Consider the following 13,582-nt stretch of genomic DNA (forward strand, 5'->3'; position numbering starts at 1 on the left):
CTGCAGTATGGATTACGTCTCAATATAAAGAAAACAAAAATCCTTAAAACTGGACCAATGAGCAGCATCACAATAAATGGAGAGAAGATTGAGATTGTCAGAGAATTCACGTTGCTTGGTTCTACAATCTACACCAATGGAAGCAGCCGTCAGCACATTAGATGATGTGTAGCATTGGGAAGGTCAAGTGTGAAGGAACTGTTTCAAGTGCTGAGGAGCAAGGATATCTCCTTGAGGACTAAGGTGCACCTGACACAAGCCATGATATTTCCAATTGCCTCGTATGCATGTGAGAGTTGGACAATGAATAAGGAAGACTGAAGGAGAGTTGATGCTTTTGAGTTGTGGTGCTGGCGAAAAATGCTGAAAGTACCATGGACTGCTAAAAGAACTAACAGATCTGTCCTGGAGGAAGTGCACCCAAAATGCTCCTTGGAAGAGAGAATGGCCAGACTTCGTCTCACCTATTTTGGGCATGTTGTCAGAAGAGACCATTCCCTGGAGAAGGATGTCATGCTTGGTAGGGTGGAGGGTCTACGAAAGAGGGAGAGGCCTTCAACAAGATGGATTGACATGGTGGCTGCGATAATGGGCTCAAGTATAGCAGGGATCATGGAGCTGGCGTGGGATTGGGCAGTGTTTCATTCTGCTAGGCATGGGGGTCACTATGAGTCAGAAACAACTTGATGGCATCTAACAACAACAACAACAACAACAACCCCTGTCTCCACAACCCTGAGACCAGAAGATCTAGATGGTGCCCAGGTACTACTGCTGACCTCTCTGAAAGGATAACAATAGGAAGTCCCAGATAAAATGGGAGAAAAATGTGGTACAAAACTCAAAATCATTTAAAAAAAAAAGGAAAGAAAAAAATTAGGCTTACTGCTCTCATAGAAGCTAATGGAACCTCAAGAGTATGGCCATTAGACATCCTTCAAGCTAAGAACTGAACTAACCCCTTGTGGCTCAACTTTCATCCAAACAATAGAGCTGCCTATCACGGGAACAATAATACCAGGGGAGGTATACACGTCTTAGATCAATCAACCATATGCTATCGAAAGGGCAGAATTTGCCCAGGGATAAAGCTCAAAAGACAGGAAGGGATAGGAAAGAAGGAGGAATGGAAACAGTAAACAAAACACAAGAAGGAAATGGGAAGAGTGATGTTACATTGTGGGAATTGCAATGAATGTCACAAAACAAAAAGTGTAGGAATTATTGAATGAAAAACCAATTTGCTCTGAAAACTTTCACCCATCTCACAATAAAAAGTTCAAAAAAGAAAATTCCATGGATCACATAAGTCTAATCTACAACTAATCATGGGGTTGGTGCAGGACAAGACAGTTTTGTTCTGTTTCACATGGGGTAACCATGGGTAGAGGGTTAATTCAATAGCAGCTAAGAATAACAAGTTCTGAACAGAAAACAAAAATGGTACACTTAATGTTCCAGAAATCCCTAAAGTAAGAAGTGATTAAAATTTGATTGCTAAAATAAATTTAATCATTTCTTTAAATTGAAAGGAAAAATTCCTGTTAAAAATAATCGAAGCTCAAAGAAATTCCAATATAAGAGCTCAATTCTACTTTGACACATAGGGGTTGTCGATCCTAGGCAGGACATTGGGCTTTCCCTCCAGCTTGTGTGTTTTCTCGGTGACGGTAGTCATCAGGATACGCCCATCAGAATGGGGCCCGCAGCCCCTTCATCTGAGTGTAGAGGAGTGTGTCAACTACGAGACAGCACACAATCTATCCCAGATGTGAAAACTGGCTGAAAAAGCACAGTTCACGGGTGCAATAGAAAGAAAGGAGGAAAAAGCAATTGTCTTAGTTTCTAGTGCTACTGTAACACAAAATTCCATTGGTGGGTTGCTTTGAAGAACAAGAATGAGGCATTGGTGGTCCAGTGGTAGAATTCGTGCCTTCCTTTGGGTAACCCAGATTTGACTCCCAGATAATGCACCTCATGTGCAGCCACCACCTATCTGTCAATGGTGGCTTCCATATTGTTATGAGGCTAAACAGCTTCAGCAGAGCTTACAGACTAAGACAGAAGAAAGGCCTGGAGATTGACTTCGAATATCAGCCAGTGAAAACCCTACAGATCAAAACAGTCTGATCTTTGTTGAGCATGGGATCAACAGCCCATGGGGGCTGACTTGACAGCAGCTAATAAAAAAAGTGTGTCTTTGTGTGTGTGTGTGTGTGTGTGTGTACTGTCAAAGAGAAAAATTAGTAATGGACATTTCATTTTTATTTTTTCATTCTTTTTTTTCTACTTAAAACACAAGTCTTAGATTAACAAACACAAAGTAATACAAAGTGTGCATAAATAGTTCACTCTCAGTTTAGGCAAACAGTAAACTATATCTCAGTCTAGGTAGCAATAGTGAATCAATACATGCTTTCTTTGGATGAGCTCTAATATTCATTTGACATGTTTAAAATGATCCAGCCTAAACCCAACCTAACAACCAGTATCTCTATTGATGATCTGTGCTATTCATTATTCCAGAATGGCAGCTGAAAAGCTCCTTTTGCCCTATGAGCACAGTGAAAAACAAAGAATTTACAAAATGCATCGTTCCCAACTGCAAATTTAAAAATTACCTCACTACTGTTTGGGACAATCCCTCAATTACAGTTTGGTCAATACTTTCAGAACTTTTACTTTCACCATCAGATCACTGTGATTTGCTAATGCTTTGGTTTTCTTAACACACACTCCAGAATATTTGAATAAGAAAAAAAAAATGAACTTCTGAATTCTTTCCTGAATGTTGCAAATCCTTCACTTTTTATGTTGTCATTTATATTCTCAAATATGATAAGGCTATTACCAAGAATCTCTGTCTTACTCTTTATTGAAGAGGGAAATCAATTCTGATGGTACTTTACTACCAAGTAACTCTCTTGTCATGGCTGGATTTTCAGTAATATTTATTACTAATTTCATAATATGTATCTTGGTGAAGTGATTTCTCAGAAATAAAAAAGCAGAAAACATAAAAAGACTCTGGAAAATAGCAGGAAAGCAAATGTTGGTGATAATGAGTCACTATTATGTTGTTAAGGAGCTCTGGTAGCATAGTGCCTAAGGCACTTGACTGCTAACCAAGAGGCTGGTGGTTCAAACCCACCAGCCACTCCTCGGAAGGAAGGTTGGGCAATCCTACTTCCATAGTGATAACTGCCTCGGAAACCCAAGGAGGGGTCGCTAGGAGTCGGGGCCGACTCGATGGCAAATAACAACAACAACATTATGTTGTTAACAGTCAGCCCAGCCATCTACACAGCCAAATCCAAACAACAGAGCATAATGTCATCATCACACGCTTGACTGACATACCTCTTAATCTCACCCTGATCTTCAGCAATCACACTCAAGTTATTAAGGGCATGGTAAACCTTTTCCTTAATAATGAGGTCTTTCATTTTACCATTTTTGTAAAAACTGACACCACTCAGTTTATGAATGGCATTTTGGTTCAATGTATGTGCTGCATTGTTACCCAGAGTGATCAAGGCTACTTCTCAATGAAAAGATCATTTGATCATTCCAGAATGTTAAGGATCTTTTGAAGGTCAGTAGCATCCAGAATGTTATCAATTTTATAGGAAAAGTTGAACTTTAAACAATAGGCAGACCATGCTGCAGCACGGAGCCAAAAGCACTTGCTTGTGGGCTTTCCCTTGGGTTTTCCACCTGCTTTGCCCCCAGCTCCCTGGTGGGGTGGAAGCTTCCACCCCTGCCTCATGGACAGGGTAAACTACATACAAATATTCTGGTCTCAGAACTGACACTCATACTGCCCCCTCTGCCCATCTTTGCACTTGCCTGTTCTTTCAGAGTGCTGAAAAGAGCTTTGGCCTCAGCCTCTAGGCCACCCCCCCCCCCCCGGAGCCCTGAATAGGTCTCTGGCCTTTACCTCTGGACTACTCTTAACTCCAAAGCCCACCTCACCCTTAGTCAATGAGTCAGCCTCAAGTCTAGTTGCAGCCAGAGGAATAGCCTGAGGTCTTTTTTCAGTCTTCACCAGAGTCTCTGCCCCATCATTAGACTTCTCATTACCGTCCCAGATGTTCTCACTTTAGTCTCTTCCTCAGATCAGTCTGTATACACAGTAGCAAGTACCAGACCCAATCCCCTCCCTAGTAGCCATGCAACCAGCATAGGTGAGTATGGCCCTTGGTATAGCTGTGGAGAACCTCTGAACTGAGATGCAGGTGGAGTGTGCTGGAGTCTTCAGCTACTGATGGCAGACTCTGCTGCAGCTGCAGATAAAATGGGACACTGGCTAGTGGCCTCACTTGGATTGGTGTCACCTGGTACTGTAACTCACAGTGTCACCCTCATGGGCTGGGCCCAGGGGAATCCCTTCCGATGGGCGGGGCTTTCCAGCCCCGCCTGCCTGGTGCACAGGGCCCAACGCCAAGCCACCCAGGCCCCACCCCCAAGCCCTTCTGGCCCCGCCCTCCGTGGCTCCCTGAAGCTCCTCCCCTATCCCACTGGCCAAGGGGAGACCCTCCTCTCCACCCAGTGGGGGGGCGGATGAGTTAGCGCACTGGGTGGCAGGTAACATTAACTCTAATGACACCATTGCCTTTGTGGCCCCACACCCTGTGGTGCTGGCCGGCTGCCGCTGCCACGGACCCTGGGGTCAATTTGGTGTCATCCCATTTTGATGTCATCCCGCCTGACAGTGTCAGAAGGTGCATTCCGCATCCCACCCCCACCTGCCTAGTGACTAATCCAGGCAGTTTCTTCTGTCTCCTTTCTCTTGCCTCCAGGCACCACGTCCTGTAAACCTGCTTGGTTCTGAATAATTTACTTCTTGCTGCTAGGCAATCACCCTAGGGATTGGCCTTCAGGTGCAAGAGCCACAGACTTGGGCAGGCCACCCAACAGAGACAATGGCTTTACTGACAGAACAGCACTTGAGAGAGTCCCAATGCCTGCAAGGATATGGGGCAGAAGCTTTATTCCCTTGCTCCAAGTAGTATTACTTCCTGCTTAGATCACACAGATGCCTTCTCCCCCTTCCCCAGGGCACAGGCCTGCCAAGCCTCAAAGCAATAGCAAGATGGCAACTGAATCAAACAAAGCCCGAAATTAGAAGCATCTTATTTTGATTTTAAGGTTTTCTTACACATGAAACCAAATATTCACTGTAAAGAAATTTCTGACCAAAAGGAATCCTGCTAGTGGATTTTCTTTCACCCAAAATTGTTACTCTGTTCTTACCAGTTTGAAGCCGGGCTTACTAAATTTGAGTTCAAAAGGTGTGGCTGCAGGTGGATGGAGGGCCAGAGATTACCTTGAGACCTGATATCAATGGATCTCAGTAAAAGGGGGAGGGCAGCGTTCAGTCAGTCACTTTAAGAATAGCCAATGGTTGATCTTCTTTTCTCTTTCCTCTTTATCTTTCTAAGCCTCTTTGTAACTAGCTTACCTACATTTGCTTTTTCTGGAATCAAAGTATTCTCCCCATATGCATGTAAGGGGCTCTGGTGGCTCTGTGGTTAAAGCGATGGGCTGCTAACCAAATGGTTGGCGGTTGGAGGCCACCAGCCACTCCACAGGAGAAAGATGAGGCAGTCTGCCTCCATAAAGATTTACAGCTTTGGAAACCCTATGGGGCACTTCTGCTCTATCTTAAATGGTAACTATAAGTCAAAATCAACTTGATGGCAGTAGGTTTGGTTTTTGCTTTATATGCATATAGAATAACTGCTCAGAATAAACCTTATGCCTGCCTCCTGCTGGCCATCACCTTGTCCCTTCTACACTCTGAAGTGTATTTTAGTTTAGTTACTGTGCACCCAGTGCATTAATATTTTCTCAGGCAGTAGCAAAGATGCCCTGTGGGCACCAGGCTGGAACTGCACCTCAGAACCCAGGGTATCCACACACAGGACATCTTGAGGGCCTGTGCTTTACACCCTCAGGCAGCAGCCTATGATTGTTATGTAAACACAGCACTGCCGGTGCACACGGTGACTTGCCCATCTGCTCAGTGGCGGCACACGTCCTCCAGCTTGCTCTCCTAGTGCTAATCACTCTCCATCCTGTTAGGTGAAAACTTGGAAAATGCAAGGGGCTCTCAATCTCCTTTTCATTTGCAAACGAGCCATTTCAGCTAAGCGTGCCCCCTATTCTTCTCCAGGCATTTGTGTTTCTGAAAAGACTCGTCTCAAATTTCTGGAGCAGGAGCAGCTGCTGTGAGGCCTCTTTTCAGGGGCCCAGCTCCCCCAGCCCTCTTCTTCCCTCCCTGCTACTCTATCCTTTTGTCTATGTCTAAGCAAGCTCCCCACTTTGACCTCTGGTCAATTCCAAGCCTCGGCCTTTGTCAGCCTCTGCAGACAAGTCTCACCCTAAATCAGGCTTTGTTTAGGCTCCCAAAAGCAGCACGTGCCCACATCCCCCTAATCTTTTAATTTCACCCCAGGAAAAAGCAGCTGTTAGTTATACACGCAAGGCACAGCTGTCAACTGGAGCCCTCTGCCTGCTTCCAGAGACAATTAAGAAAGAAGGGAGGTCACAGGGCTGCAGTCATATGTACATCTCTTTCTTTTTTGTTAGGGTTCTTTTTTTTTTTTTTTTTTGCAACAGTTGGCAGCACGTGCTATGAAATGCTACCCTGCTGGAGAAGCTGCCTCCCAACATCATTTCTGTCTAAACATGTTCACTACCCCACACCCTTCCGGTTTGAACGTAGGCTCATTTGAAAACCAACCTTCAGTTTTGGAGATTCCTGACATGTGTCATTATGCTTTGCTACAGAAATGATCATCTGATACATTACAGTGTGAAAACCAGATGCCCACTAACACTGGCACCCATCGAGGTGGCTACTCGTTTGTATTAATGCTTTTCAGGTGCCCTGGTTGCAATCAGTCTAATACAAGGCAGGGTCTGCCATGAATCCTAGCATTCTAGGAGGCTCCAGGAAGGCATTTCTACATGTCTGTCTTTGTAGTCAGGTCGAACCTGCAGGAAAGTGACAGCTTGATCTTGAGGCATTTCTCTAGGAACATCTGGGACCCCAGCAGCCTGAGGCATTGAGAAGTGAGGGATCAGGAGACCTCCCCGTGCCCTGAGCTACTTGTGTGTCCCAAGTGTCACCTTCCTGGACTTCTGTGTCCCCATTTGTGAAAGCAGGAGGGTTAGAAGGGCTCTAAAACAGGCAACATGGTGCAATGGAACTTTTTGCTGATGGAAACATTCTAGATTTGCAAAGTTCAATATAGCTATTTAGCACTTGATATGTAGCTAGTGAAACTGACAACATTTTGTTTTACTTATTTAACTTAAATAGCCACATGTGGCTAGTGGGTACTGTGCTGGAAAGCACAGCTCTAAATTATGAGTTCTTAAACTCAGAATCCCAGGAGATACTTTAAAAAATAAAAAAAAAAAGATGCCTGGGTCACATTCCCAAGTTGGTGGTTAAGGAATATTCTTGCCTTCCACTGGTGAGACCTGGGCTCAATTCCCAGCCAATGACTCTCATACTCAGACACTACCTGTCTGTCAGGGGAAACTTTCATGTCGCTATTGATGCTGAACAAGTTTCAGTGGATCTTCCAGACTAAGATGGACTAGGAAGGAAGGCCTGTCCAAAAATCAGGCAATAAAAGCTCTATGGATTACAATGGTCTGATACATAACATTGTGTTCCAGTGTGCATGGGGTTGCCATGCATTGGGAGCTGACTCAAAGGCAGCTAACACAACATTGGTTTCACCCTGGGTATTAGGTTTTTTCAAAGCTCCCCATGTGGTTCTAATGAGCAGTAAAGTTAGGAGCCACTGCTTTAGATTGTCTCCCAGCAAAAATTCTAGGCTCTGCCTCTTTCCTTGCAGAGAAGAGGAGACTCCAGTCAGCCCATCTGGACAGGGTATTTGGAAGGCACATATTTACTTTAGCAATAAAGGAACCCTGTTTCTGAAATGCAAAGGATTATCAAAGCCATTACCCTGCTTGAGGCTTCCTCACACATGGGCCCAAAAAGCATGTCGTTCTCTGCCTGCCCTGGCTGGGGCCTCAGCTTCAGACTTACTAACAAAGCAACTGTCACGTCCCAGCATACTCATACCCAGAGGCGATTCCTGCAGCCTCCGGTTGGTGTGGGCCCCTTCCACAACTTTGTCTCACCTGGTGGGTAATTTGAAGACCCTAGTAGAAACCTGACCTTCACCAGAGCATATGATGGATTACACACCTGCCCTGCGCCTGGCACCTGCTGAGCTCCCCAGAAGTTGTGGGTTGGGGGGAACATTGGCTCGTGTCTCCAGGTCCCTGGCCAGTCTCTGGCTCATTAGAATGCTGGCCTCCTGCCACATGCCGGGACTGCTGCAGGCAGACCTGAGACCTGACATTCATGTCATCGCTTTGAAGATTAGCAAATCTGTAGAAAGCTGTACGTTTAGATAACAAAGCTGGTGGCTGTCACAGACACGTGCTCAGGCCCCTCTCCAGGAGGAGGTACACAAGTGTGCATACATACACACATGGGTACTGCTGCCACAAATGGTACTTTATGAGTTAGGGATGTAGTCAGGGCTTGGCTGTTGAGAGGCACAGACCAAGCTGAGTCATTTCTCCTGAGCTGTCTGCAGCAGCATCCAAAGAGGTTGAGGTGGTCCCTGGGGTGAGCTGAGCCCAGCCAACATTTTTATACTTTGGAACCAAGTCCCACCTGGTGGTTTTTGCATGCTGACATCTCCTTTTCAGACCAAGAATCATTGTAATTTGGATTTTTCTCCACAGTTAAGCAAAAAGTAAACTGGCAAAGTATCGGTGGCATTAGTATATAATGTTTCTTCCTAATGCTGGCAATTGCACACTGCAGTTGATCTTTGAAACCCTCTAAAAAGGAGTATCTTTTTGCCACAGGCAATACAAATAATATGACTCTTTTTTTCCCCTTTTCTGTCATTTTGCATTTTCTCTGCTACAGGAGCAGATAATAATAAGGCAAATGGTGCCATTGCCAAGCCAAGTGGACAAGACCAATTTAAATAGTGTCTTTCTTTTAAATATCTGATTCTTAACTCTGGAAAGGGTTAAAAGTCAAAGCAGCTTTGCTCTGACTCAAGCCAAACCCAGCCACTGCCTCCTGTCCCCTCCCTCCTGTCCTCTCCCTCCTGGTGGAGTAACCAGATAATGGAAGGTGGATTGAGCCATCAGTGTGGCTGGGGCCCACAGCCTTTACCCACCGCAGGCACTCAGGCCCATCTGTCATAGCACCAGCAGCTCTGGCGCCTGATGGAGGCGGGGCCTGGAAAGAGCAGAAGAAGGCCATGTGGCAACCCAGCCAGTCCACAGAGGGAGGGGGGAGACGCCCCATGAAATATTGTGACATGACACTTGAGGCCAAGGCTAATCACTGCAGCCCAAGGACAGGAGGGGGGCGTTCTCATCCTCGTGCAACAACTGTCCCCGATTCCAACATGATTCCTGTGTCCCTTTAATTTGGAGTTGATATTAGGGTTTTGCTCACTGGCCAGCAGGGCAAGGCAAGGTAACAGGCAGGCACATTTTAAGGCCATTAGTGAGGAACAATGAGATGTTGAAAGGGTGATCCTTTGTGAATAGAGGGATGAGAGTGGCTTGTGCCAGCGTGTGGCAAGCCAACCATTCTTCCAGATGGCAGATGGAAGGTGGCTGGTTGCCGGGCAGAACTCCACACCGGCTGGCCAGGATGGGGAGACAGGAGCTGGGGCTCAGAGGAGTGCACTGGGATTGGTGAAGGCTCCTGACAAAGCCCTCCAGAAATATTGGTGTCACCCTAGGATTAGATTGACTGGGGGAAAATGTTTTCTCAGAGTGTTGATGTAAAGGCAAGGCAGCACTCAGCCAGGAGCATTCACTGAGAGGGGCATCTTACATTGAGAAGACCAGGGCCCTGCACCCTGTTTCAGTGGGTCCCCTGCCTAGTTCTGAATATACTGCCCACAGAGACAGAAAGGTGCACCACCACCACCACCACCGTTCATCTGTTCTTTGCATTATCATTGCCTTGGCACGAAGGGCTCTTAACTCTGCCAAGCCTGTGGAGCTGCTCCGGACAGGTTGTCTGAGATGCAGACACACTTGAAAACTCACAAACTCAGACTCCCTAAGGGGGCCCACAGAGCAATGACCTCAGCACTGGAAGCCCCTTAATACACTCCCTCAGAAGGGTATACCTTAACAATACAGATAGTGGCTGGTGAAGGAGAGGAGGCCAAATGCCCTGCTTCTTGTATACCAGCCTGCTTGGCACAATGACACCTTCTCAGTCTCCTACCACATTGCCTTAATGCAATCTTTTTAGAGTTGGAGTTGTTGGGTTTGCACAGTTGAGATTCTTCTCCACTATAGCAAGCACAGGCTTAGGGGCCTACTTTCAGATAAGTAAGTATCAATGGCCAAAATCCACATCCCCTAGTTACCACTGAGTCAATTTCTACTCCTGGCAATCCCCAGTGTATCATTAAAAACCCACAGGGTTTTTCAATGGTTAATTTTTTGGAAGCAGATTGCCAGATCTTTGTTTTGAAAGCCTCAGAGTGGACTCAGAACTCCAACTTTTGCTTAGCACCCAAGCATATTAAACCATCTGCACCATCCAGAGACTCCAAAATCCACATCAGGAGATGTAGTTAGCACTTCTGGTCCCTGAGCAGGCAAGATGCCAACCTTAACTGCCTAATCAGCTTCCACTGTCTCTGCACTGGAAAAACAGTATTTCAAGAAAACATTCCGTGAACTTTCTAAATTTAATTCTTAACAAACACAATGCTTAACAAACAGTAATACCAAATAAACACAGTCTGAACCCATACTGCTTCTCTGGGATTAAGGTGGTTGTTGTTGTTGTTATGTGTGTCAAGTCAGACCTGATTAAGGCCACAATTTTACATTAAAAACAACCAAACTCACTACTGTCAAGTCGCATCTGACTCATAACAAACCCTCCTTGGGTTTCCTAGGTGATACCACTATGGAAGTTGATTGCCCAACCTTACTTCCAAGGAGTGGCTGGTGGGTTTGAACCAGCAGCCTTCTGGTTAGCAGTCAAATGGTTTAGGCACTATGCCACCAGAGCTCCTTATAATTCATTCATCTAGAGATTGCAATCATATGCACAAGGCAATGTGCCTATAAATGTTGGGGGCAGCTTGATAGCAGAAAGATTTCTGTCACATCAATGTCTTTATTCCTTCAGCAAAGTAGTGGGAGCAGTGTCATTCATGAAGTGACCTGTATTATAGATTCAAGAGCCCCAGTGTGCTTTAGTTAGAATTACACACCAGCTATATGTATCAGTCCTGTATTCAACTCTGCCCCAAATGTTTTCTTCTAGATCTCTAGTGTTAACACTGGGTATTAAACTAGTACCAATTCTTTTAAGAAAATTTAAAAGCACTATCTCAGTCTGCAAGTAGCACCTGGTGGTGCAGTGGTTAAGTGTTCAGCTGCTAACCAAAAGGTCAGCAATTCAAACCCATAAGCCACTTGTGAGAGAAAGATGTGGCAATCTACTTCCATTACAATTTATAGCCTTAAAAATCCCATGGGGCAGTTCTACTGTGTCTTATAGGGTTGTTATGAGTAAGAATTGACTTGTCTGAAATGGGTTGGGTTTGGCTGGGTGTTATCTCAGTCTCCTAGGGCTGCCATAACAAAATACCATAAAGTGAGTGTTTTTAAAGAATAGGAATTTATTGCCTCATAGTTCCAGAGGCTGGGAGTCCAAGTCAGAGTATAGGCCCTGTTCATTCCTTCTCAAGGCTTTATGAGAGGAATTGTTCCATGCCTCCCTCCTAGCTTCTGGAGGCTCCTGGGACTTCTTGGCATTTCTTTGCTACTTGTAGGAGGATCTTCACATGGTGTCTATCTTCCCCCTGTGTGATTGTCTCTGTGTCTGTTTTCTCCTTTCATAAAATATCACTCAGAGGAGATCAGGATTAAGGCTCACCTTACTATAGTATGACTCCATTAATTTAATTGATAATATCTGCAAAGAAAAACTCTATTTCCCCAAGCAAGGTCACATTTACAGATACAGAGGTTAAGACTTCAACATATCTTTTGGGGAACATAATTCAACTCATAATAATCACACAAAAGAATACTTCCCCCCCCCCCATCAATCTTTTGAAGATAATAAAAACTTTCTCATTTGGAGGAATTCTCTCTGAAATTATCCCACACCATATTCCTGGTGGTTGGCTCTAGACATGGGGGTAAGGAACTGGTTTCAAATGGGCACATTGCCAGTCACAAAGACATATCCAGTAGGTATGCAGGTTGAGGAGTCCCGGATGGGTCTGACTTCTGGTTGCAGTCCTGGAGGGGTCTCACTCCCTAAGGGATTGTGAGCCACACACTGTGTGTTAAAATACCTACCCCTTCACCACTGAGAGTAGCAAGACTCTGTCCTTCCAAATTTGGGGAGCCATGGGTGACTTTGATAATTATACAGACCCGGCACCTTCCTATATCTGGGACCTCACCTTGCTCCCAATTCTTGCTGTACTCCAGTCTCACTGGTGTCTTTTGGTTTCTTGAGCACCAAGATTTCTCCTACAAGGGGACTCTGAATTGGTACTCACAATATGCCCAAAACTCTTCCTCCAGATCCTGCACATTTGGTGCCTCTTGCAATTCCAGGGTCACTATATATTAGCACCTCAGGCAGGCTTTCTCTGGCCTCCCAGTCTAATATAGCTGTTACCCATCATTCCATGACTTCACCCTGCTGACCTTCCCTAGTGCATGCATCATACAAATTTATATTACTCATTGACAGGCTTCCCTCAGGGCAGGGTAGACGTGCCTGTTCCCACTTTACCACTGGCCTCTAGTACAGGGCCTAAAACAAGCTGACAAGCACTTACTGAGTGGGTGGATGTACTGTGACTATGCCCTCATTCTGCCCTCCCCCCTCTCATTGTGTGTTGGTAAATATTATTTGGATGAGACACTTTAGTCATTTTGGCTCTGAATCTGGCTTCTTATAGTGAATTAGCAAAGAGCGTAAGCAGTTCTAACAGGGATCTACATCTCCCATCCTGTGAGCTCTTTACAATGAGACCCAAACAAACCCCATCCTTTCCCCTTGAATCTAAGAAGGCTCATGAATAGTCTAACTGTGGTACAGTGAATTGTTTGGTGTGGCTCTTCTAACCATGGTCTTTGTGACTTCCACCAGATGAATGGGTGGACCCATGCAAATGTGAGGTGCTTATGGCACACCAAGAGGATTGGATAGCTTGTTAATAATGTAAATAAGGTACATGGCACCTTTGTGAGGGTGGGATCATGGCAATAAGGTGTATGAAACCCTAATGTGGGGATTGGTCAATTTTGCCATATCACTAGCCTTAAAATGAGCCATCCCAGAGGCAGAAAGAGGGGCTCTCACTAACATCAGGAAAGAAGAACCAGGAGTGGAGTGTATCCTTGGCCTTTGTGCTAAGACAATGGCAGAGAGCCAGCAGAGAGACAATGGCAGCAAAGGCAGCAGAACCAAGAGACCAGTATGAGAGTGAGGCAGGCTTCCTGGACCACAGAGCCA

General features: G+C 45.3%; 1 pseudogene; it reads right to left on the reverse strand.

The window, feature by feature from the left end:
• Positions 1 to 2,649: 2,649 nt before the first annotated feature.
• LOC103201618 lies at positions 2,650 to 8,357 on the reverse strand (annotated as a pseudogene).
• Between the last annotated feature and the right edge of the window lie 5,225 nt (positions 8,358 to 13,582).

This window comes from Orycteropus afer, unplaced genomic scaffold, assembly GCF_000298275.1.
Source record: "Orycteropus afer afer isolate SDZICR_OR568_19922 unplaced genomic scaffold, OryAfe1.0 scaffold00156, whole genome shotgun sequence".
Classification (NCBI taxonomy): domain Eukaryota; kingdom Metazoa; phylum Chordata; class Mammalia; order Tubulidentata; family Orycteropodidae; genus Orycteropus; species Orycteropus afer.